The sequence below is a fragment of the Eschrichtius robustus genome, chromosome 5 (assembly GCF_028021215.1).
Source record: "Eschrichtius robustus isolate mEscRob2 chromosome 5, mEscRob2.pri, whole genome shotgun sequence".
Taxonomy (NCBI): Eukaryota; Metazoa; Chordata; class Mammalia; order Artiodactyla; family Eschrichtiidae; genus Eschrichtius; species Eschrichtius robustus.
In genome coordinates this window covers 140,287,656-140,314,750 of record NC_090828.1, presented here as the reverse complement: position 1 = coordinate 140,314,750, position 27,095 = coordinate 140,287,656, and the positions used below count along the sequence as shown (strand labels likewise).

At 37.9% G+C, this 27,095-nt stretch overlaps 1 protein-coding gene across 11 annotated transcripts in view; it reads left to right on the top strand.

Moving 5' to 3' along the window:
* The window catches only part of OCA2 (OCA2 melanosomal transmembrane protein), a 279,191-nt gene that overhangs the window by 34,910 nt on the left and 217,186 nt on the right, over positions 1-27,095 (top strand). The gene's annotated exons all lie outside the window — the stretch shown is intronic.

The following is a 27,095-nucleotide window of genomic DNA, read 5'->3' as shown; positions in this document are numbered from 1 at the left end:
GTTTTGCTTCTTATCTTCTGATTTGGATTCATTTTATGTCTTTTTCTTCTCTGATTGCTGTGGCTAAAACTTCCAAAACCATGTTGAATAATATTGGTGAGAGTGGGCATCCTTGTCTTGTTCCTGATTTTAGAGGAAATGGTTTCAGCTTTTCATCATTGAGAATGATGTTGGCTGTGCATTTGTCATATATGGCCTTTATTATGTTGAGGTAAGTTCCCTCTATGCCTACTTTCTGAAGAGCTTTTATCATAAATGGGTTTTGAATTTTGTTGAAAGCTTTTAATACATCTATTGGGATGATCATATGGTTTTTATCCTTTAATTTGTTATATGGTGTACACAATGATTGATTTGCATATATTGAAGAATCCTTTTTTTGTAACATCTTTGTGTGGTTTTGGTATCAGGGTGATGGTGGCCTTGTAGAATAAGTTTGGGAGTGTTCCTCCCTCTGCTATAGTTTGGAAGAGTTTGAGAAGGATAGGTGTTAGCTCTTCTCTAAATGTTTGATAGAATTTGCCTGTGAAGCCATCTGGTCCTGGGCTTTGGTTTGGTGCAAGATTTTTAATCACAGTTTCAATTTCAGTGCTTGTGATTGATCTGTATATATTTTCTATTTCTTCCTGGTTCAGTCTCGGGAGGTTGTGCTTTTGTAAGAATTTGTCGATTTCTTCCAGGTTGTCCATTGTATTGGCATATAGTTGCTTGTAGTAATCTCTCATGATCCTTTGTATTTCTGCAGTGTCAGTTGTTACTTTTCCTTTTCATTTCTAATTCTGCTGATTTGAGTCTTCTCCCTGTTTTTCTTGATGAGTCTGGCTAATGGTTTATCAATTTTGTTTATCTTTTCAAAGAACCAGCTTTTACTTTTATTGATCTTTGCTATTGTTTCCTTCATTTATTTTTCATTTATTTCTGATCTGATATTTATGATTTCTTTCCTTCTGCTAACTTTGGGTTTTTTTTTTGTTCTTCTTTCTCTAATTGCTTTAGGTGTAAGCTTAGGTTGTTTATTTGAGATGTTTCTTGTTTCTTGAGGTAGGATTTTATTGCTATAAACTTCCCTCTTAGAACTGCTTTTGCTGCATCCCATAGGTTTTGTGTCATCATGTTTTCATTTTCATTTCTTTGTAGGTATTTTTTGACTTCCTCTTTTCTTCACTGATCTCTTGGTTATATAGTAGCGTATTGTTTAGCCTCCATGTGTTTGTATTTTTTTTACAGTTTTTTCCCTGTAATTGATATCTAGTCTCATAGCATTGTGGTCGGAAAAGATACTTGATAAGATTTCAATTTTCTTAAATTTACCAAGGCTTATTTTGTGACCCAAGATATGATCTATCCTGGAGAATGTTCCGTAAGCACTTGAGAAGAAAGTCTATACTGTTGTTTTTGGATGGAATATCCTATAAATATCAATTAAGTCCATCTTGTTTAATGTATCATTAAAAGCTTGTGTGTTCTTATTTATTTTCATTTTGGATGACCTGTCCATTGGTAAAAGTGGGGTGTTAAAGTTCTCTACTATGATTGTGTTACTGTTGATTTCCCCTTTTATGGCTGTTAGCATTTGCCTTATGTATTGAAGTGCTCTTATGTTGGGTTCATCAATATTTCCAATTGTTATATCTTCTTCTTGGATTGATCCCTTTGTCATTATGTAGTGTTCTTCTTTGTTGTTGTAATACTCTTTATTTTAAAGTATATTTTGTCTGATATGAGAATTGCTACTCCGGCTTTCTTTTGATTTCCATTTGCATGTAATATCTTTTTCCCTCCCCTCACTTTCAGTCTGTATGTGTCCCTAGGTCTGAAGTGGGTCTCTTGTAGATAGCATATATACGGGTCTTGTTTTTGTATCCATTCAGCCAGTCTATGTCTTTTGGTTGGAGCATTTAATCCATTTACATTTCAGGTAATTATTGATATGTATGTTCCTTTTACCATTGTCTTAATTGTTTTGGGTTTGTTATTGTAGGTCTTTTCCTTCTCTTGTGTTTCCTGTCTAGAGAAGTTCCTTAGCATTTGTTGTAAAGCTGGTTTTGTGGTGCTGAATTCTCTTAGGTTTTGCTTGTGTGTGAAGGTTTTAATTTCTCCATTGAATCTGAATGAGATCCTTGCTGGGTAGAGTAATCTTGGTTGTGGGTTTTTCCCTTTCATCACTTTAAATAGATCCTTCCACACCCTTCTGGCTAGCAGAATTTCTGCTGAAAGATCAGCTGTTAACCTTATGGGGATTCCCTGTACGTTATTTGTTGCTTTTCTCTTGCTGCTTTTAATGTTTTTTCTTTGTATTTAATTTTTGATAGTTTGATTAATATGTGTCTTGGCATGTTTCTTCTTGGATTTATCCTGTATGGAACTCTGTGCTTCCTGGACTTGATTGACTATTTCCTTTCTCATATTAGGGGAGTTTTCAACTATAATCTCTTTAAATATTTTCTCAGTCCCTTTCTTTTTCTCTTCTTCTTCTGGGACCCCTGTAATTCAAATATTGGTGCACTTAATGTTGTCCCAGAGGTTTCTGAGATTATCCTCAATTCTTCTGATTCTTTTTTCTTTTTTCTGCTCTGCACTAGTTATTTCCAGTATTTTTTCTTCCAGGTCACTTGTCCATTCTTCTGCCTCAGTTATCCTGCTATTGATTCCTTCTAGAGAATTTTTAATTTCATGTATTGTGTTGTTCATCATTGTTTGTTTGCTCTTTAGTTTTCCTAGGTCCTTGTTAAACGTTTCCTGTATTTTCTCCATTCTATGTTCAAGATTTTGGATCATCTTTACTATCAGTACTCTGATTTCTTTTTTATGTAGCCTGCCTATTTCCGCTTCATTTGTTTGGTCTGGTGGGTTTTTACCTTGCTCCTTCATCTGCTGTGTATTTCTCTGTCTTCTCATTTGCTTACCTTACTTTGTTAGTGGTCTCCTTTTCGCAGGCTACAGGTTCGTAATTCCCGTTGTTTTTGGTGTCTGCCCCCAGTGGGTAATATTGGTTCAGTTGGTTGTGTAGGCTTCCTGGTGGGGGGGACTGGTGCCTGTTTTCTGGTGGATGAGGCTGGATCTTTTCTTTCTGGTGGGCAGAATCGCATCCGGTGGTGTTTTTGGAGGGTGTCTGTGAACTTAGTATGATTTTAGGCAGCCTCTCTGCAGATGGGTGGGGTTGTGTTCCTGTCTTGCTAGTTGTTTGTCATGGGGTTTCAAGCACTGGAGCTTGCTGGTCATTGAGTGGAGCTGGGTCTTAGCACTGAGACAGAGATCTCTGGGAGAGCTCTCCCTTACTGATATTATGTGGGACCTGGAGCTCTCCGGTGGTCCAGTGTTCTGAACTAGACAATTGTGGTAAAAATCTGACTGGTATCTTGGATTTTTCTTTGCTGGGTGATATATCTTGACCAACACGCCATCCCTTCTGCACCGGCTAAGGGAGTATTCAAAGAAGCAGTTAAAATGCATTGCAGGCAACATGGGCACGAGGATCCTCAGGGAGTAAACAAAGCAGGGACTTCTTAATTTCTCCTGAATGATGTGGAAGGGATGTGAGATCTGAAGGAAGAAGACATGCTATGCAAACAATGTTGAAAGAAATCAGATTATATATATAAGCACCCTAGACAAGGGTGGAAGGCTGTTGCAAGAAGTAAAAGTAGTTCTGAAAGTTTGAAGAGTAGATTTGGGTAAAGGGAGTTAAAGAAAATCTAGAGGTGAAGCTGAGGTGACATGCAGGTGGTGTATCTTAAAGGACTCTTTAAAACCTGATGAGTGTTTTTTATCATGAATGGATGTTGAATTATGTCAAATGCTTTTTCTGAGTCTATTGAGATGATCATATGGTTTTTGTCTTTCCTTTTGTTAATGTGCTGTATCACATTGATTTGCATACAGTGAACCATCCTTGTAAGCCTGGAACAAATCCAACTTGGTCATGGTGTATGATCCTTCTTATGTATTGTTGGATTTGTTTGCTAATATTTTGTTGAGGAATTTTGCATCTATATTCATCAAGGACATTGGCTTGTAATTTTTCTTCATGGTGTCCTTGTGTGGTTTTTATATCAGGGCAATGGTGGCCTAATAAAATGAATTTGGCAGTGTTCCTTTCTCTTCAATCTTTTGGAATAGTTTGAGAAGGATGTATATATTCTTCTTTATATGTTTGGTAAAGTTTCTCAGTGAATCTTTCCAGTCTTGGCCTTTTGTTCACAGGGAGTTTTTTTTTTTTTTTCAATTACAGATTCTATTTCACATCTAGTGATCAGTCTCTTCAAATTTTCTGTTTCTTCTTCACTCAGTTTTAGCAGTCTGTATGTTTCTAGAAATTTGTTCATTTCTTCTAGGTTGTCCAATTTGTTGGCATATAACTGTTCATAGTATTCTCATAATTTTTTGTATATCTGTGGTATCAGTTGTTATTTCTCCTCTTTAATTCTTATTTTGTTTATTTGGGTCCTCTCTTTTCTTCTTGGTGAGCCTTGGTGAGATTTGTCAATTTTGTTTATCTTTTTAGAAAACCAGCTCTTGGTTTTATTGATCTTTTATATTGTTTTCTTAAAATCTCTATTTTATTTATTTCCTCTCTGATCTTTATTATTTCCTTCCTTTTGCTGACTTTGGGTTTTGTTCTTCTTTTTCTATTTCTTTTATTTGGTAGGTTAAGTATTTGGTAGGTTATTTTGTTCATTTGAGATTTTTCTTTTATGTCAAGGAAGGCCAGTATCACTATGAATTTCCCTTATAGAACTGCTTTTGCTGCATCCCATAGCTTTTGGAAAGTTGTGTTTTCATTTTCATTTGTCTTGAGGTATTTTCTGATTTCCACTTTGATTTTATCATTGACCCATTGGTTTTTTAGTAGCATGTTATTTAGTCTCCTCTTGTTTTCTCTTTTTCTTTCTGTTGTTCATCTCTAGTTTCATACTGTTGTGGTTGACAAACATGCTTGATATTATTGCTATCCTCCTAAATAGATGAGTCTTCTTTTGTGACCTAGTATGTAGTCTGTCCTAGAGAAATTTCATTGAAAAGTTTGTATTCTGTTTTTTTGGGGGATGTAGTCACCTGTAAATGTTCATTACGTTCAACTGGTCTATTCTGTCATTTAGGACCTCTGATGCCTTATTGATTTTTTTGTCTGGTTGATCTGTCCATTGATGTCAGTGGGGTGTTAAAGTCTCTTGCTATTTTTGTTTTATTTTCGATTTCTCCCTTTGTGTTTGTTAGTATTTGCTTTATATATTTAGGTGCTCCTGTATTGGGTGTGTATATGTTAATAAGTATTGTATCCTCTTCTTATATTGATCCTTTCATCATTATTTAATGTCCTTTTTGTCTTTCATTATAGCCTTTGTTTTAAAGTCTATTTTGTCTGATATGGATATTGCTACCCCTGTTTTCTTGTCATTTTCATCTGCATGAAATATCTTTTTCCATCACTTCACTTTCAGTCTGTGTGTCTTTCTCACTGAAGTGAGTCTCTTGTAGGCAATGTATTGAAGGGTTTTGCTTTGTTATCCAATCAGCCACCCTATGTCTTTTGATCAGCACATTTAGTCCATTGACATTTAATAATTATTGATAGGCATGCACTTATTACCATTTTATTCCTTATTTTACAGTTGTTTTTGCAGTTCTTCTTTGTTCATTTCTTCTTATTATTTTTCTTGTTGTGGTTTGATGATTTTCTTTTGTATTATGCTTGAGTTCCTTTCTTTTTGGTTTTTGTGAATCTATTCTATGTTTTTGATTTGTAGTTACTCTGGTTTTCAAGTATGTTAACCCACAACTATATCTATTTGCTTTAGATGGATAGTCATATAAGTTCAAACACATTCTAAAAGATCTACATATTTTTACTCCCCTCTCCCACATTTTGTGATTTTGATATCCTATTTTACAGCTTCATGTTTATCCTTTTGCTGTTAATTATAATTACAATCACTTTTACAAAAATTTTGTGAGTGTTTTTTATATATGTACTGACTTGCTTAAGTGATCTTCTATCCTTTTATATATTTGCCTTTCCTATTGTGTTTTTCCCTTTCCTATAGATTTTTGCTCTTTTTCTATTTAGAGAAGACCTTTTAATATTTCTTTTAGGGTAGGTTTAGTATTGCTGAATTCTTTTAGTGTTTGCTTGTCTGAGAAATTCTTAGTTTCTCCACCTATTCTAGATGATAATCTTGGAACTTCCCTGATAGCTCAGTGGTGAAGACTCTGTGTTCCCAATGCAGGGGGTCTGGGTTCGATCCCTGGTCAGGGAACTAGATCCCACATGCATGCTGCAACCAAAGAGCTGGCGAGCCACAACTAAGGAACCTGTGAGCTGCAACTAAGGAACCCACCTGCCGCAACAAAGACCTGGCGCAACCAAATAAATAAATAAATATTTAGATGATAATCTTGTAGGGGTAGAGTATCCTAGGTTGCAGGTTTTTCCCTTTCTGGACTTTAAATATATCATGCCCCTCCCTTCTGGCCTGCAAACTTTCTGTAAAGAAATCAGCTGAGAGCCTAATTGGGGTGGGGTAAGGATTCCCTTGTAACTGACTGTTTGTTTTTCTCTTGTTGCCTTCAGGATCCTCTCTTTATCTTTACTTTTGCTATTTAATTATCTTGGTGTAGGTCTGTTTGGGTTCCTCTTGTTTGGGACCTTCTGTGCTTCCTATACCTGGATATCTGTTTTCTTCTTTAGGTTTGGGAAGTTTTCAGCCATAATTTCTTCAAATATATTTTAGACCCCTTTTCTCTTTCTTCTCCTGGGACCCCCATTATGCATAGATTTGTACGCTTTATATTATTCCACAGATCTCGTATGTTTTTTTAAACTTGTCATTCTGTTTGCTATTCTGACTGGGTGATTTATATTATTCTATCTTCCAGATCATTATGCATTCTTCTGTGTCATTTGGTCTGCTATTCCTTGCTTCTAGAGTGCTTTTAATCTCCAAATTGAATTATCTATGTTTCATTGGGTTGTCTTTATAGTTTCTAGTTTCTTGCTAAAATGATCTGAGTTTATATTGATACTCTTTCTTAATTCAGTTAGCACTTTCTATTACCAACCTTTTGAACTCAGTGTCTGGTAGATTAATTATCTCTGTTCCATTACTTACTTATTTTGGGGGGATTCTCTTGCTATTTCAATTGGGAGTAGATCCTCTGCCTTTTCATTTTACTTAACTTTCTCTGTCTCCATGAATTTAGGTGAAACAGTTATCTATTGTGGTCTTGAAGGGGTGTTTTTATGTGAGAGCATCCCTATGTAGATTGTGTGTTCCCAATGTATTTGGTGCAAGGGCTGGATATGATTTGGACACCAGTTACATCTTTCCTCAGGGTGTGCTGGGCACTATCTCCTTGATAGATGGTGTCATTGGTGTTGGAGGAGTTAAAGCATGTATAGGGTATGAGGCAGGACTTCCTCTCTACTCTTGGCTGTTGCTGTCTTGTCAAGGGCAGGGTCTGCTCCCCAGTTGCTGGTGCAGAAACCCTGAGGGTCAGGTTCAAGCTGGCCTTTTTCCCTTTAAGTGTGTGTTTTTCCTTCTACCCTCACTGGGGTTTTGCCCCAAAGAATGGAAGTGGTGAAGTACTTGAGGGTTGTGTGCTTACTGAGGTCTGATGTGCTGCCTGTGAAGGTGTCTGGGGCTCTGTTCAGATGAAACCTTGGTCTTGTCCTTTCCCCTGTTTTGGTTGTCCCAGATCTAGTGCAAGGTTGTGGCATGGAGTGGGCAGCATTTGCTAGGGTGGGACTGGGGGGTTGGGGCATTGTGGCTGTAAGAATTGAAGCAGCTGCACTACCATCAGAGGTCTGGATTGCTTCTGGGGCACTGTTTGAGCAAGTGCCAACACTGGCTGCCACCTCTCCACCCAGACCATACCCCAGGCCCCTGGACTGCTCCTCTGGTCCTATACTGAGTCATCTCCCATGATCTGGCAGCCCCAGATCCAGTGCCAAGCTGTTTCATGGAGTGGGTGGGGCTGGAGTGTTCACTTGGCTGGGATTGGGGAGCACAGATTTTTGGTCACGGGGATTCAAGCACCTGCGTTGCTGCTAAAGGTCTGGGCTGCCTGTATGATGCTGTTTGTGCAAGTGCCAACACTGCCTGCTGCTGCCCCACCTGGATCAGACCCCAGGCCCCATGGCCATCTCTACATTGCTAGATTGAGTCTTTTCCAGGACCCACCTTTTCTAGGTCACGTGCCAAGCTGTGGCATGGAGTGAGTGTGGCTGGGGTGTTTGCCCAGCTCAGATTGGGGAGCCTGGCAAGGCAGCTGCCACCAGTGCAGAGCTCTCGCCATCCTTTCTGGAGGCAAGCCAGCACCACAGGGGCAGGCACTACTCACGAGTGGATCCTAGGCTTTTTCATACTTTCTGTCTGTCCCAGTGGTTCTCCCAGCAGCCTAGGGGGCTTGTCTCCTCCACATAGGACCCCAGGACTGGGACACCCATTATGTGGCTCAACCCTCTCACTCCCCGAGGTGAGTGTCTGCCTCTGTGATCTCCTTTTTCCTTTTAGTCCCCTTCCAGGGGCACAAGTACCAACCTGATGATTTTCTTCCCCTCCTACCTGGCTATGTGGGGATCCTTCTTGCAACCTTGGCTGTATAGGATTTCTTCTGCCAGTTTCCAGTTAGTTTTTCATGAGAATTATTCCATATGTAGATTATTTGTGATGTATCTGTGGGGGGAGGTGAGCTCCATGTCCTCTTACTCCACCATCTTGATTCCCCTCCCTATTTGTTAAAAATTGAGGGATAATTGACATATAACATTATGTTAGTTTCAATTGTACAACATAATACTTTGATAGTTGTATACATTGCAAAATGATCACCACAATAATTCTAGCTAATATTGGTCACCTTACATAGTTTTTATACACTTGAAATTGAGGTATAATTTCACAAAAAATGATGCCTATATCTATGAGTTTTGACAAATATATGTAGTCATATAACCATCACCACAATCAATATATCACCCACAAAAATTCCTTCAGCCTCTGCCTCTCCCCACCAGCACCTGGTAATCACTGATCTGTTTCCTGTCCTTCTACTTTTGCCTTTTCAAGCATGTCATACAAATGGAATCATTGAGTCTGGTTTCTTTCACTTAGCATAATGCATTTGAGAGTCATTCAAGATGAGTGTTCCTTTTCATTGCTGAATGGAGTGGTATACATTTTTTATCCTTTCACCTGTTGAAAGATTTTGGGTTGTTTCCAAGTTTTAATAATTATGAGTAAAACTACTATATGCATGTGCATATAGGGTTTTTGTGTGAATGTAAGTTTTAATTTCTCTTGGATAAATGCCTAGGAATGGGGTGAGTACATAGGAATACATAGGAGTGAGATGCTGAATCATTTGGTAATTATATGTTTAACTGTATCAAGAATTGGCCCATGTGCAGCAACCAGGACTGAATGCAGCCAAAAATAAATAAATAATAAACAAACAAACAAATAAATAAATACATTTATTTAAAAAAAAGAATTGGCAAACTACTTTCTAAAGAAGTGGTGCCATTTTGTCAATTTCCATTAGCAAGGTATAAGAGTTCCAATGCTCTGCATCCTTGCCAGCACTTAATATTGACTTTATTTAAAATTTTAGTCATTCTAATAGGTGTGTATATGTATCTTATTGTGGTTTTATACTTCTTATGGTTAGAGTTTGTTTTCTTATTACTATTTGTGATTCATTATATATTCTCAGTACAAGTCTCATCAAATATGTTTTTTTTAATTTTGTAATAGTTTGTGGATTATATTTGCATTTTTATAATAGTATCTTTTAGAGCAGAAATTTAAAAATTCAATTTAGTCCAATTCATCAATTTTTCTTTTATGGATTTATGCTTTTGATGTTATATCTAAGAAATTTTTGCTTAACCCATTGTCACCAAGATTTTCTTTTGTTTTTTATTCTAGAAGTTTTGTAGTTTTAGGTTTTATATTTAGGTCTAAGATCCATTTTGAGTTAATCTTTGCATATGCAGAAAAGTGTAGATTAATCTTGCTTATGGACATCCAATTGTCCCAGCACCATTTGTTGAAAGCACTACCCTTTCTTCATTGAATTACCCTTGCACTTTTGTCAAAAATAATTTGACCATATATCTGTGGGTTTGTTTCTGAACTCTCTATTCTGTTCCATTGATCTAGCGACTATTTTGTCATTAATATCACACTGTCTTTTTTCCTGTAGCTTTATAGAAAGTTATGAAATCAAATAGTGTGAGTCTTCCAACTTTGTTCTTTCTCAAAACTTTTTTTGGCTATTCTATGCTCTTTGCCTTTTCATTTAAATTCTACCATCAATTTGCAATTTCCAAAAAAAAATTTCTGTTGGCATTTTAATTAGAACTGCATTGAATCTATATGATGAGTTTAGGAAGAATCAATGTCTTAATAATATTGAATCTTCTTATCCAGGAAAATAGTATATCTTTCTATTAATTTTGTTCTTATTTATTTTCTCAGCAGTATTTTGTAGAGTTCAGGGAGCAAGTGCTGGACATATTTTGTTAGATTTTTCTCCAGATTTTTTGATGTTATTTTACATGGTGTTTTTAACCATTAATTTACACTTGCTCATTGTTAGTATATACATATAATTAATTTTTGTGCATTGATCTTGTATCTTTGCTAAATTCACCTATTAATTCTAGTAATATTTTTTTTTGTAGATTTTTTTCCTTAGATTTTCTAAGTAGGTAATCATATATGTGAATAAAAGTTTTATAAATCAACAACAAAAATCAACTGTCTTTCTATACACTAGTAATGAATAATCTAAAAATAAAATTAAGAAAATAATTCCACTGACAAAAGCATCAAGAAAGGGGCTTCCCTGGTGGTGCAGCGGTTAAGAATCTGCCTGCCAATGCAAGGGACATGGGTTTGAGCCCTAGTCTGGGAAGATCCCACATGCTGTGGAGAAACTAAGCCCGTGCACCACAACTACTGAGCCTTGTTCTAGAGCCTGTGAGCCACAAATACTGAGCCCACGTGCCACAACTACTGAAGCCCATGCACCTAGAGCCCATGCTCCACTATAAGAGAAACCACTGCAATGAGAAGCCCGTGCACTGCAACGAAGAGTAACGCCCACTTGACACAACTAGAGAAAGCCCATGCTCAGCAATGAAGACAAAACACAGCCAAAAAAAAAAAAAGCATCAAGAAGAATAAAATTCTTAGGATTATATTTAACAAAAGACGTGCAAGACTCATCCACTGAACACTGCAAAATAGTGCTGAGAAAAGTTAAAGTAAATTTAGATAAATGAAGTGATGTTCAAAGTTCATGGTGTAGAAAACACTATTATTAAGGTGACATTTTTTCCCCAGTTGATTTATAAATTCAACACAATTCTTAAAACAATTCCAGCAGGGTTTTCTTGAGGTGCAGAAGTTGATAAGCTGATCCTAAAATTTAAAAGAAAAGGCAAAGAATCCCTAGCAGTAAAACAGTCTTCAAAACATAAAACAAAGTTCTTAGCCTTTTTTCCTCCTTGATTTAAAACTTCAGAAGAATGAGTGGCAGAGTAGACATTTCCTAGCTCTTGTTATTTCATAGAAACATTGAAAACCAAGCAGAAACTCTCATAACCAACATTGTCAGAACTCTAGAAACCAGTCAAAAATTTACAGTAACCAAGATTCTGAGCCAAGTAAAAGTCAACTTGAAAATGGTAAGAAAGTTTCGTGGCATTTTTACTTGCCTTTGCCCTACCCCTTCCCTATCATGATGGTGGTCTTAAGCCATGACAGACCATTCTTAAAACCTGGTCCTTGGTTCCAGAGGGAGAAGAGCAGACCTTACTTGCAAATTATTGTGTGTGTCTGTTTTAACCTATCTGCCATTAACTGAAGGACTGACACAAGACTCTCATCTCTGTTTTGTCTAACTTGGAACACAGGCTGTAAAAGTGTTGGGAATTGCTTAAAAACACTGTAAGGGGATCTAGAAAACTGCAAATGTCTGGGGCAGAAGCTTACTGGTTGAGACATACAAAGACTTCCTAAGACCCAGCTTCAAAAAATTGAAGAGATTCTTTGGATAACTAGGATATTCAAAAGTACCTATCTGTATGGGGGGAATTTAGAAGGCCACACATGGTCAGATAAAAATGCATGATGAGAAAAGACTGGAGAAGTTTGAACTTTCACTTCAAGCTTAGCCCTCATTCCAGTAAAAGACTAACAAGTGTTGATGGAGTGCCCCAGCACAGAGCCAATCTGTAAAGACAGGGAGAACTGTTTGCTTTTTCTGTGTGTATTTAAAAATTTTCTTGATTTTTTAAAGCTCCTTGCATTCAAGGAAATCTCTGTCAAAACATTAGCTGAACATGAGCAAAAGGAACAGAGCCTTCAATGGTCACATACAAGTAGTGGGAATACAGTCTTTGGGAAAATAGTTTGGAAAAGTACCTAAGCAAATGGACTACTATAGCCATCAGATATCAGAAAACAAAACAAAACAAAAAAACCCCAGCAAACTGTAGAGAGAAGGGAGAATCTCATTTTCAGAATTACCCCATTATAGCACAAAAATGCCATTTTCACCAAAAAAATCACAAGTCATACAAAGAAACAGGAAAGTATGGCCCATTCAAATGAACAAAAGAAACTGACAGAAACTATCCCTGAGGAAACCGAGACATCAGACCTACTAGACAAAGACTTTAAAATAACTGTCTTAAATTTCTCAAAGAGCTAAAGGAAAAAAATGGACAAATAACTAAAGGAGATAAGGAAAACACCATATGAACAAAATGTGAATATCAACAAAAGGATAGAATTTATAAAAAGGAATAAAACAAATTCTGAGGCTGCAAAGTACAATAATTGAAATGAGAAACTCATTAGAAGGGTTCAACAGTAGATTTTAAAAGGTGGAAGAAAGAGCCAGTGACCTTGAAGATAGGACAGTAGAAATTGCCCAGTCTGAGAAGCAGAAAGAAAAAAGAATGAAGTAATGTGAATAAGAGCCTAAAGGTCCTGTAGGAAACCATAAACCAGAACAACATACATATTATTGGATTTCAAGACAGAGAAGAGGGAGACAAGAAAGGCCAGAAGAAATATTTTAAGAAATAATGGCTGAAAAATCCCCAATTTGATGAAATGCATGAATCTACAAATCTAAGAAAACTGAAAAAGACCCATACCAAGATACATTATAATCAAACTGTCAAAAGCAAAAGAGAAAGAGCATTTTGAAAGCAGCAAGAGAGAAATGACATCACATTCAATTGATCTTCCATAAAATCCACAGCTGATTTCTCATCAGAAACCATGGAGGTCAGAAGGCAGTAGGAAGACATATTTAAAGAGTTGAAAGAAAAAAAGCTGTCAACCAGGAATTCTATAGCTGGCAAAAGTGTCCTTCAAAAATGAGGGCGAAATTAAGACATTCCCAGATAACAAAAGCTGAGGGAGTTCATTACTCCTGCCCTACAAGAAATGCTAAAAGGAGTCCTTCAAGCTGAAATGAAAGCAAACTTGACAGTTACTTGAATCCACATAAAGGAAAAAGAGCACTGATAAAGGAACCTACATAGGAAAATATAAAACAGTATAAATGTATTTTTTTTTGTATGTAACACTTTCTAGCTTCCATCTGCTTTAAATGAAAATTGCATAAAGCAGTAATTATAAATCTGTGTTGAATGGTCTACAGCATATAAAGTGTAATATATAGTCAATAATAGTACAAAATAGGTTAGAGGGAACAGAGTTATGCAGAAGCAAAATTTTTGTCTTAATTGAAATTACATTGATATTAATTCTAACTAGATTGTTTTAAATTAAGATGATAATCATAATCCCCACAGCAACCACTAAGAAAAAAGCTAAAATAATAAATGGTAAAAGAAACAAGAGGGAAATAAAAATGGTACAATAGAAAACATCTATTTGACTCATATTATATTAAATGTAAATGAATTAAACACTAATCAAAAGGCAAAAATTGGCAGAAGGCATAAAATAAATATTTCAACAATACACTTACTATCTATGAGACACCCTTTATAATCAAAGACACAAATAAGTTGAAAGTAAAAGAATGAAAAAAAATATACCTTGGAAACAGTAATCAAAAGAGAGGTAGAGAGGCTACACTAATATTAGACAAAAACAATCTTTAAGACAAAAATTGTTACATGAGACAGAGAAGATTTTATGATAAAAGGGTCAATCCATCAAGAAGATATATAAATTATAAACATATGCACATATACATCACAAAAGACAATAAATTGCATGATTCCATTTATATGAAATGTCATAGAGACAGAGAGTAGTTACTGGATACTAGGACTGAGAAGAGGAAGGAATGAGGAGTGACTGTTAATGGGTATGAGGTTTCTTTTGGGGGTAATGATAATATTCTAGAATTAGATAGTGGTGATGTTTACAATACTTTGTGAATAGACTGCAAACCACTGAATTGTACCCTAAAAAAAACAAGGGGGTATGATATCTGATCTTGGAAATAACGGGAAGAATTCAGGGTAGGTTAGTATTGTTCACTACCATTGTGACCAAAGGTATAAGTAAGAATATTAAATTAGTGGTTGCAATAGACTTTTTATGTTCTACTACACTCATAGATTGAAATCCTACATCCAATGTGTTGGTGTTAGGAGGTGGGGCCTTTGGGAGGCACGATATATTTTTTTAAACCCAACCAAGCAGTTCTTCAATTCTTCAGAGACACTGACTCGGTGTCCCAGAAATTTAACTCAATTCTGACACTATGTGGAGATAGCAACAGATCCTACAGGTTAAGGGCTCAGTCCCACAGGACTACTGAGACTCTTCCAAGTGTCAATTGCAAACCAGTTTGCTACCTGTGCTTCTGCACAACTGGCTATAAGTGGGAGGTTCGCACAACCCCCTCTTCAGGTTGGATTAATTTGCTAAAGCAGCTCACAGAACTCAGGAAACCCATTTACTTATCTGATTACTGGTTTATTACAAAGGATAGTAAAAATATAAATGAACAGCTAGGTTAAGAAATACCTAGGGCAAAGTCCCGCATGCAGGAGGTTTCGTCCTTGTAGAGTTTGGGGACTCCCAATGTAGATGCATTCTGTTTCACCAACCTGGAAACTTTCCAAACCCCGTTCTTTTGGCTTTTAATGGAAGCTTCAGTACATATGCACGATTCAATACATAGGCCAATGATTAAATCATTGGCCATTGATTATTGATTCAACCTCCAGCTCTTCTCCCCTCCTTTGAGTTCAGGGGTGGGATTGACAGTTCCAACCCTATAATCAAGGTTGCTTCCCCTGGCAACAAGACCCCCCAACCATCCCTACGGGATTTCCAAAAGTCATGTCATTAAAATAAACTCATTTGGGGTTGAAAGGGGCTTGATATGAATAATAAGGCACCCATTTCACAGTTTTGGTTCTGAAGTGATTTCAGGAACTGAAGACAAAAGACCAAATACTAAAACAAAAGATGCTCCCATTGCTCTTATCACTTAGAAAGGGTCTTAGGAGCTATAAGCCAGAAACTGTGGATGAAGACCAAACTACATATATATTTATTATAAATCACAATATTACAGGAAGTTCTACCCTCATGAATGGGATTAATGCTCTTATAAAGGGGACCCCAGAGAGTTCTCTCACCCTCCTTCTGCCATGTGAGGATTCAGTGAGGAGTTGGCATTCTACAACCTGAAAGAGCTTCCTTGCCAGAGCCTGACCATGCTGGCACCTTGATCTCAGACTTCCAGTCTCCAGAACTGTGACAATAAATTTCTGTTGTTTATGAACCACTCAGTCCATGGTACTTTGTTATAGCAGTCCCAAACCGACTAAGACAGTGGCCATGCAATCATCATTATTTGTAACTACTACTGCAAAGAATCTACAGGAATTAACTGAAAAACTATTGAAGCTACATGGTAAAGTAACAGAATGTACTAGAAATAAAATTTTCTATCCAGAAAATTTTCTCTTAAAGTGCATCTCATTCATAATAAACAAAAATATCCAGAAATACTGAATGAGATGCATGACATTTATTAATCAAAATATAAAATTAGCAGAACTATCAAAGGAGAGTTGCATGGAAATATAGGTTCATACGCTTAGAAAAGAAGGCTAAGTATAAAGAAGATAAATTAATATATAGATTAATGTAATCCATAGATTTAATGAACATAAATATCATGGACATTATAAATAGCAATGTTGACATCTGGCTCTAAGGCTGTCATTTCACGCTCCAAAAATGAGAAAAAACAGATAATCCCCCAAATCACAATTTTTGGGGAACATATCAGAGAACTGATGTCACAGGCCTACTAACTAGCCATAAATCTAGGAAAAGATAAGTACCTCCAATGAGAAGTGGAACACTGGCATTTTCTAACTATAGGCAGAGTACAGGATGAATATGGGGACATAGTAAAAATAGTAAGAAAAAACCAGCTGAATTAAAAAAAATGAATTTCTAAAGCCTGAGTGTAAGCTAGCATGAGAATATAGGATCCTTGGGTACCACAGATGCAAGGGGTGTGTGCACACACTTGCAGGGTCTTCTCCAGCAACTTTCAATGGGCACTTAAGAGAAAGGCTGGGTACAGGGTGGGAGACAGGGTTGTGATACATCTTTGTGCATGGTGTGGGGTAGGATCTAATTTAATCTTTTGCATGTGATTATCTAATTGTCTCAGCATCATTTGTTGAAAAGTCTTTTTGCCAAATTAAATTACCTTGGCTATTTTTAGAAAATCAACTGGCCATAAATGTAACTTTTTTCCCCCTGGACGCTCAATTCTGTTCCATTGCTCTATATGTGTATATTTACATCAGTATCACACTGTCTTGATTACTGTAGCTTTGTAGTTAAGTTTTTATTTGTTTATTATTTATTTATTTATTTACTTAATTTATTTTTGGCTGCACTGAGCGGCAAATGGAATCTTAGTTCCCTGACCAGGGATGGAACCTGTGCCCCCTGCAATGGAAGCACAGAGTCCTAACCACTGGACTGCCAGGGAATTCCCAGGTTTTTTTTTTTTCTTTTTAATTTCAGAATCTTTATTGAGTAGGTTGATTTGGAAATTTACCATTTCCATATAGCCAACACAATTTCTTTCCATTACACTGAAATTTGTTTGAAGTGTGTTTAGTACCTACCATTATATGGCAATTTAACATTCTGTTCTATAATTTATATGATACATAAAAACCTTTTGAAATTTTTAATACAGTATCCGAAAATCTAGAATAATTTGAAGATTATACACTGAAGTAGTAGTGCTTTTAGGAATATAATTCTGTACATGCTAACTTCTGGCATGTAAAATGTACATAGTTACAGAAATTTAAATTTCTTGTAGTTGTTACTTATGTGACTGTTATCATCAGTGTCAAGTGATTCAGCTTTGCAACTGAAAGAGAAAAGATCTTACTTGTACCAAATTATTTTAAATACCAGAACCACTGAACAAGGGAGTGAATTACATGTGTATTGAATCTACTGCTGGTAGCATACCGTGCAAGTGACTTGTACTTTTGTTTCAGAAGATGTATTTCTCTTTTCTGTTTCTTTTTTAAAGAAATGTAAAAACTAAACTTATTAGTCATATTGTTGTTTTTATGTATTATTAGTCTCCCATTGATTTTATTTTATTTTTTTATTATTTTTTTTAACATCTTTATTGGAGTATAATTGCTTTACAATGGTGTGTTAGTTTCTGCTTTATAACAAGGTGAATCAGTTATACATATACATATGTTCCCATATCTCTTTCCTCTTCCCTCCCTCCCACCCTCCCTATCCCACCCCTCTAGGTGGTCACAAAGCACCGAGCTGATCTCCCTGTGCTATGCGACTGCTTCCCACTAGCTATCTATTTTACATTTAGTAATGTATATATGTCCATGCCACTCTTTCACCCTGTCACATCTTACCCTTCCCCCTCCCCATATCCCCAAGTCCATTCTCTAGTAGGTCTGTGTCTTTATTCCCGTCTTGCCATTATTTTTATGGGAGGTTGTTTTTAAATAAGTCTGACAAAAATAACTATCAGATATTCTGGGTTTATATTTATTCTTCCAACTATGATTAGCTCTTGCTTTTAAAACTCCCCATTTATTTACCAAATATTTCTTAAGTGACTATTTATTGGGCTCTGTGTTAGATATGGGAGTTTTCCCCAAGTTCCTCCTTGATTTAAAACGTCTGAATGTACATTTGGGAGTAATTGACTTAACAGATTATTAGCAGAAACTGCAGTTTAATAAACTCCTTTGAGGTCATTTTACTTAGAGCATGTCAGTAAGTCAACAAGCAGGTAAAGCCCTTACCTTCATTCCCAAGCCAGAGCCTAAGGGGCAGAGAGTATAAAGGTAATTCCCAGTGGGGTTTCCTTTTCTCTTGGCTCAAGCCAGATTGAGGAAGTTGGCAGTGCCAGTAAGAAAGGGGCACTTTTTAATGGTGCCAGGAGCTAGCCACAGTTGACTGTAAGCAAGGGGAAAATGCTGGGACAACTGCCTTATATTGGGTTGACCAAGTTAGTGTGAATGAAGTTTTGGAGGACTTGGATACAATTTCATTTAAAACCTCAGGGTGAATTTTTTAATGCTGTGTATAATGTTAAGGAGACTAGTAGCTTCTTACTACATCACATGCTGGGACCTATAGGTTGAGGACCTCTTTGTTTCCTATTCTCTACATTTCTTACATGCACTGAGGCAAAAAGAGCAACTAGAAGAAAACTTTGTTACACATACCTACCTATCTGAATCTGTGCATACAAGCTGTTTTTTTCTCCTCCAACTAAGGGTGAACTTTCCATGCCCCTAGCAAATGTAGTAAGTTTTTTTTAAAAAACAACTTTATTGAGATATAGTTTACATACCATACAATTTTCTCATTTAAAGTGCACAATTCTCAACATCAAAAGAAACCCCAAACCAAAATAACCTGATTAAAAAATGGGCAGAGTACCTGAACAGACATTTTTCCAAAGGCATACAGATGGCCAACAGACACATGAAAAAATGCTCAACATCAGTAATCATCAGGGAAATGCAAATCAAAACTACAATGAGATATCACTTCACACCAATCAGAATGGCTATTATCAAAGAGATAATATATTTTGTATCTTTTGTGTCTTATATAATTTTTTTGTCCCTTATTTCCTCCATTACTGCTTCTTCTCTTTATTTTTTGTAGTGACATATTTTGATTCCCTTCTCATTTCCATTTTAATATATTTTATAGATATTTTCTTTGTGGTTACTATCAAGATTCCATCTAACATCCTGAAGTTACAGCAATCTAATTTGAAATGATATCAACTGTGCTGTTTTTACTCATAACACTTCTGACACCAAATGAGAGGTTTATTTCCCTCCAAAGATTGATACCAGTCAATTCTCTGATTCTCTGCAAACATCAACTGGATGTTTAACAATTCAATTAAATTCCATTCTGACACTATCTACCTGGAGTTAGAGTCAGATCCCACTAGTTAAGGGCTGAGTCCCACAAAACTCTTCCCGCTTCAGATGCCAGTCACAATTCCTGGGCCTCCTGTACTTCTATCTAACTGGCTATAAATTTGGGGTTCCCATGACCCCCTCCTCAGGTTTGATAATTTGCTAGAATAGCTCACAGAACTCCGGAACAATCTTTACTTATGTTTACTAATTTATTACAAAGGATACAACACAGCAAGAGCCAAATGGAAAGGATGCATAGGGTGGGGGAAGCACAGAGCTCCCATGCCTTCTTCAGGTGTACCACCCACCCAGAACTTTGGTGCATTCACCCACCTGTAAGCTCTCCCAACCTGTCTTATAGGATTTTTTTTTAATGGAGATTTCATTATGTAGGCATGATTGATTAAATCACTGGCCATTGGTGACTGAATTCAATCTTCATTCCCTCTTTCCTTCCTTCACCACTTAGCTAGATTTCCTCTGAATTAGGGATCAGCTTGAGGTGAAATTTTAAGTTCTTCTCAGGAATTTCCTGAGCTTATGTGTGTGGCTTTCTAAATTCCTTTGTATACATGCCTAGTTTTGAACATCCTAATTTCCCAGACTCTCATGCCAATCTCTTTTCTGGTCTTAGATGTTCTATTGTGTATCTCCACCCATAATCTCTTGCCTTAGGTGCTTGTGGGTTTGTTGTCCCCTTGTAGCTTTTATGAGCACTGCTTGCTGATTTTCCCATCTGCATTCGGAGGTATATGAAATAGAGATGAGCACCTTTCATCACACATTAATCCTTCAAGTATCCCCAAGACAACTTAGAATAGACATACACAACAATTTTCAAATAAGGTCATTTCTGCTCCCTCTAGTTTGAAGGATTGGGGGGAACTGGGAACCAGACTGCCACCTGCTCAAGACCAAGACCACCTCCACACCAGGGACGGAGTGGGGCAAAGGCAAATAAAATGCCCCCAAACTTTCCTATCATTTTGAAGATGGTCTTTTCTCTTTTGATTGCTGTAAACCTTTATTTTCCAGAGCTCCTACAAAGTTGGTTCAAACAGCTTCTGGTTTATGTGATGTTTCTATGGACGAACGAGAGCTTGGAGCTTCCTGGTTTGCCATTTTGCTCTCTCCTTCTTTTGGAGTATTGTTTTGTTGTCTGTAGAATTCTTGGTTGACAGATGTTCTTTCTGCACATGCTGTTGAGCTGCTCTAGTGAAATTTTCATTTCATTTATTGTACTTTACAATTATAGCATTTCTGTTTGTTCTTTCTTTATACTTTTTCTTTGTCAATATTCTTTATTTTGTGAGACATCATCCCTATACTTTCATATAGTTCTTTAGATATGGTTTCCTTTGGTTCTTTGCACATATTTGTTTTTTAATTTAGAAAAAAATTGTCCTTAATGATATTTATTTTTTATTGAAGTATAGTTGATTTACAATGTTGTGTTAGTTTCAGATGTACAGCAAAGTGATTCAGTTATATATATATATATCTATTTTTTCTCAGATTCTTTTCCATTTTAGGTTATTACATTTTTAAAAAATTAATTAATTAATTATTTTTTGGCTGCGTTGGGTCTTCGTTGCTGTGTGCGGGCTTTCTCTAGTTGCGGCGAGTGGGGGCTACTACTCTTCATTGCAGTGCGTGGGCTTTTATTGCGGTGGCTTCTCTTGTTGTGGAGCACGGCCTCTAGGCATATGGGCTTCAGTAGTTGTGGCACATGGGCTCAGTAGTTGTGGCTCACGGGCTTGGTTGCTCCACGGCATGTGAGATCTTCCCGGACCAGGGATTGAACCTGTGTCCCCTGAATTGGCAGGTGGATTCTTAACCACTGTGGCCTCAGGGAGTCCCTATTACAACATCTTGAATATAGCTCCCTGCGCTATAGAGTAGGTCCTTTTTGTTTATCTATTTTATATATAGTATTGATAGTTTTTATTTGTTAATCCCAAATTCCTAATTTATCCTTCCCCCTCCCTTTATCCTTTTGGTAATCATAAGTTTGTTTTCTATGTCTGTGAGTCTATTTCTGTTTTGTAAATAAGTTCATTTATATCATTTTTTTTTAGACTCCACATATAAGTGATATCATATGATATTTGTCTTTCTCTGTCTGACTTCACTTAGTATGACAATCTCTAGGTCCATCCATCTTGCTGTTAATGGCATTATTTCATTCTTTTTATGGCTGAGTAATATTCCACTGTGGTATATGTATATACCACATCTTCTTTATCCATTCATCTGTTGTTGGACATTTAGGTTGCCTCCATGACTTGGCTACTGTAAATAGTGCTGCTATGAACATTGGGGTGCATGTATCTTTTTGAATTAGAGTTTTCTCTAAACATATTTAAAATAGCTGATTTAAAGTCTAGGAAGTCCAATGTCTGGCTTTCTTAAGGGAATGTTCCTATTAACCATTTTTCCCTCCCAGTATATGGGCCATACATACATTTGCATGTCTCATAAGTTTCTGTTGAGATTGGACATCTCAAATAATGTGGACTGGGACAAAGTGAGAGAGTGGCATGGACATATATACACTACCAAATGTAAAATAGATAGCTAGTGGGAAGCAGCCGCATAGCACAGGGAGATCAGCTTCGTGCTTTGTGACCACCTAGAGGGTAGGCGGGAGACGCAAGTGGGAGGAGATATGGGGATATATGTATATGTGTAGCTGATTCACTTTGTTATAAAGCAGAAACTAACACATCATTGTCAAGCAATTGTACTCCAATAAAGATGTTGAAAAAATAAAATAAAATAATGTGAAAACTCTGGAAATCAAATTATTTCACTTTCCTAGGGTTTATGGTTGTTGCTGTTCTTTAGTGACTTTCCTGAACTAATTTTGTTAAGTCTGTATTCTCTATTGTATGTGGCCATGGATTTCTCTGTTCAGTTAGCTTAGTGGCTGGGAAGAAATATTCTTAAATGGCTGGAACATGTACATCTCCCTGCTTTTGCCAAGGGGCTGTGTGTGCATGCTGGGATAAGCCTTCAGCATTCAGCCAGGCACTCTGTCTTATTCTTCGTTTCTTGCTTGTGCAGAACCTCAAGGTTAGCCAGAGATGAGAGCTTAGTGCCTTCTCAGGTCTTTCCTCTGCATAGCCCTGGAAATGCACACAGCCTTGTACATGTATGTGGGTTCTAGATTCCCAGGAATGTGTTGGAGCTTTCCAAAAGCCCCAACCAACACCTCATTCCCCAGCTTTTCCTTTTAAGTGTTTTGGTCAGCTTCTTGTTAGCCCCAACTATATTGCTGCCTCAGGTAGCTGTGATGTTAGTTGCTGCTGGCTGTGACAAATGCCCCTGAGGTAAAGACTGTCCACTATGGGAATGCTGAATTAGGTCAAATACAGACAATACCTGTTGAGTGGGGTGTTTCAGGATACTGCCAGACATCTCACTGACAGTTCTCTGGTAATGGAAATTTAGAGGTGCTCCAACCCTAATCCTTCTTCCTCAAGTGGCTACCAAGCTGCTGGTTTTCACTGTCATTGCAGGGCTGTTGGTTTTCAAGTTTACCATGGAATGGGATAAGGGATGTGGGAATAGGGCAAGTTAAAATGCCACTGTTCTTGTCAGTATTCAGCCATTATTCTTGAATAAATGCTCCTTGGATTGTTGCAGAGTTTGGTTTATTTCCAAAGTTCTGATAATATTGTCTTGACAGTTTTTGTCAGTGTCTGTTCCTTTTATGGAGAGAATTTTCTCAAGTCCTTACTCTGCCATTCCTGCTGTTACTTCCTGCTGCTTTCATGTGAAAGAATGTCTCATCACATAATGATAATATTTTTGAGATACTAAGTGGACGTACTTTTCTATCCCTACAAAGGTACAGGAAGTTTGGATCTGGCTTAGAACAACAAGTTGTTGCTCAGTTTTGTATATCAAACTAGGAATAAAAAAAGAAAAATGCATAGCATCAGGATGATAGCTTTGTAAGGCTAGCAGGGAAGTGCTGGCCTGGCTGAGCACTCACTACTTGCTGTGGTCCACCTAGAGGGTATGTTAGCATTTCCAGAGAAGTATCGGTGTGGGTGGTCTGAGACAGATCCTTGGTCTACAATCCTGAGCAGGTTTGCTGGGGACCTATACCTCCCATCTGCCAGCATACTTGAGGAGCCTGACAGGGATCAGAAAGGTAAAATGTGAAGACCTTGCAGCAGACATAACAGAGAATGCTGGAAGCTTGCACATTGTCCCCAGGGCTTGGTGGAAGCAGCACTGTTGTGATGAGGGGCATATGGTTCCTACAATCTTCCACCAATGGGGTGCAATTGTGTGCATGTGGCATTCCTTGGAAAGGGAGCAATTGTCCTGATCAAGAATTTGAACCTTGAATGGAATGAATGCATACATAAAAAGAGACTTTTAAACAGGAGACTGAACAACTACTAAGTGGCATCCTATTCGCCAGTTCATCAAGGGGACAGGGGCCCATTTATAGAAACTAGAGTTAATTACTTACACATGAAAGTGATACAGTGAGTGTTCCAACTCTGCTTAAATGGTCTTCCTTCCAAGATGTTTCTTGGCCATCCCTTCCCTGAGTCAACATGGTGGAAAATCTGCAAAAGACTTTATTACTGAGAAGGAAAAGACATTGGGAAGTCTTTAAAAATTAGTCTCCTTTTTACATAGTTTTTATGTAGAATATTATTTAATCTCATGAGTTATTTAGATTAATCAGTAGTTTTAACTTATTCTTTTGCTAATTTTAGGCTTACTTCTGGACTTTTACAAATTATTATTTTATTTTCAAATAATTTTAATCTTAGAGACAAGTTACAGAATAATATGAAAAACTTTCATAAACTGTTCATCCAGAAACTCCAGTCAAGTTTTGCCAACTCTCCCAATAATGCCCTTCCTTTATAGCAAAGGACCCAATTCAGAAGCACATATTGCATTTTGTTGTGATGTTTCTTCAGTCTCCTTTAGCCTAGGATTTTTCAATCTTTTCTTAATTTCATGATGCTGAACCTTTCGAAGATTAGGGTCCTGTTATTTTATAGAAGATTCCCTCACTTTTGTTTGCCTGATGTGTCCTCCTGACTGGATTCAGGTTATACATTTTTGGCAGCAACAGCAGAGAAGTGAGGCTGTGCACTTCTCATTCCATCATATTAGGTGGTGCTTGCTTTCACTTAGACCCATTACAGATGACGTGCACTTTGATCACTTGATTAAGGTGATGTCCACCAGGCTTTTCCATTGTGAAGTTGCTCTTTTCCCTTCTGTAATTAATGCTTTGTGGAAATGTCAGCATCTCATTCCTCATCTGAATTTTTTACCCATTAGCTTTAGCATCTGTTGATGTTTCTTGTCTGAATTAATTTTTACTATGATTTTCTAAGGGCTCATTAGCACCCTCTTTTGTGCTGGCATACTGGTGTTCTGGGGACTCTCTGCAACGCTGTTGGGATTTTGACACTCGAGTCTTTGTTTTCCTTTTTCCTTCAGTCACGGTCATTCTCATGAGTCATTCTCTCATGAGCTCCACTCCAAACTCTCAGCTCCAAAGTCCCCTCTACCTCCTTGCCTCTAACGGCTTTTCTCCATGTGCAGTGTCCACGCTCACACCTATGACTGTCTTTGCCTATGTCTGCCCAGAGCTGTTTGGCCTGGGAAAGCTTCAGGTCCTCCACTTCTGGCCTTCCTACCCTCTTATGCCCAGCACTTCCTTGAGCTCGTCAAGCTTGTCAGCCTCCTCCCATGCACCCGCCTCTTCCTGCTGGTGCTGTGGAGAGCTTCCCTCCTCTTCCATCCTGTGCCCAGGACTGCGTCCCTTTGCCTCTCTCCCACCCTGTGTTCACTGCTCCTCCAGCACCACCGCAGCATTGGCTCTCCCACTCCGACCCTCATGGGGCAGGTGCCCTGGCAGAGACCCTCGCAAACTTCCAACCCCAAGGTTACCAGCAGCAGTCCTTTCAGGAGTTGATTCTCTCCCCTCTCAATTTTATGACCCAGGGCAGCTATCCCAAACTTTTCCCACTCTCCTCGGTGTTCCCCTTCTCCAGCACACAGCCAGACTCCTACTTCAGAGGGAGAATTTGGGTCACCAATCTTGAACAGCCTCGAGTCTGTGTCTCAGTTAGTGTGCAAAACTGACCAATGATGCTGGGTGAAGCTGGTGGGTCTCCTGATCCCTCTGTCTTCCGTGAGGGGTTGGACTCTGAAGAGTTCAGGTTCTGCCTCTAACTCTGAGCTTATCACCCATGGCACCCACACTATGCTCTGTGGCGGGGCTGTCCGCATTCCCTCTTTCCTGCACTTTCCATTCCACACGCCAGGGGCATAGTGAGAATTGCACAGGGACATCTGTGGTGGCAACAAGCACAAAAGGCTGCCGCTCCCTGGCTGTGGTGGCTGAGTCTCTGGGCACCAACCTGAGGTGGTGCCCAGAGGACACTCGCTGGCTCCAGACAGACTCCTTTCCTGACTTCAGTGTGACATGATGGGTGCTGTTAGATACAGGTCAGGGGTTCTCTAATCCATAAGACCAGTCTTATTGTCTGTGTCACAGGTGCATGCTTGAATGAGAAAGAGAAAGTGGATGGAAATATTTTTCTTTGCTTTGCTCTGCATTTGTAATCTGAAGTGCTGTTATTTTGCCAGATGAGTGTATCACAGCATCCACAGAGGTTCCACATGGCCTGGACCATGGAAGGGCAAGGTACAAAATGACGTACTCCCAACAATTAGGAATGAAAATGATTTCCACAGCTTTTCATGAAAAGCTGGCTGCTTTTTAACATCTTATGTCTTTTGATGAAGGTGACCATGTATGCGGGGTGGGGGGCTCTCTTGTGCCTTTGCCTTTATTTCCCTCTCACAAAGCTCCTCATTTGGATGATAAGTTTATGGACAGGCCAAAGCACAGCAGAAGGGGGTCTTGTGCAGTGTGAACCTTTGCTTTGCTTCAGTTGTGGCTTCTGTTCCCCTGTGAGCTCCCTCCCTGCTATCCTGGTTATCATTTCATTATGACTCCATCAGCCTGACTTCTGCTGCTTAATCTCTCAAGGGAAGCTATTAGGGTATTTTAAATGTGTGATATTTAAATATTGTGATCTTAGGAAACAGAATTTTCTGAATATAAACAGGCCCATCAGATTCTGAATGGTTTTCTTGAGGAAAAACTGTGCATGGAATGGCAAAGATGGCTGGAACATATTTTAATGCTAAAGTGAGCCTAAAAGTATTGATCCCACAGCATCTAGTCTATGTGAGCTTCTGCTTTGCACTTCCAATCTGGTTTAGGCTGGGGAGGAGAGTTGTTTCTAATTTTCTTTCCTAAAACTCCAGCTTTTTACAATTCAGATATAACATGTGAAATTTACCACTGACTCTTTTTTTTTTCTTTTTCTTTTTTTTTTTTTAACATCTTTATTGGAGTATATGGCTTTACAATCGTGTGTTAGTTTCTGCTTTATAACAAAGTAAATCAGTTATACATATACACACGTCCCCATATCTCTTCCCTCTTGCATCTCTCTCCCTCCCATCCTCCCTATCCCACCTCTCTAGGTGGTCACAAACCACTGAGCTGATCTCCCTGTGCTATGCGGCTGCTTCCCACTAGCTATCT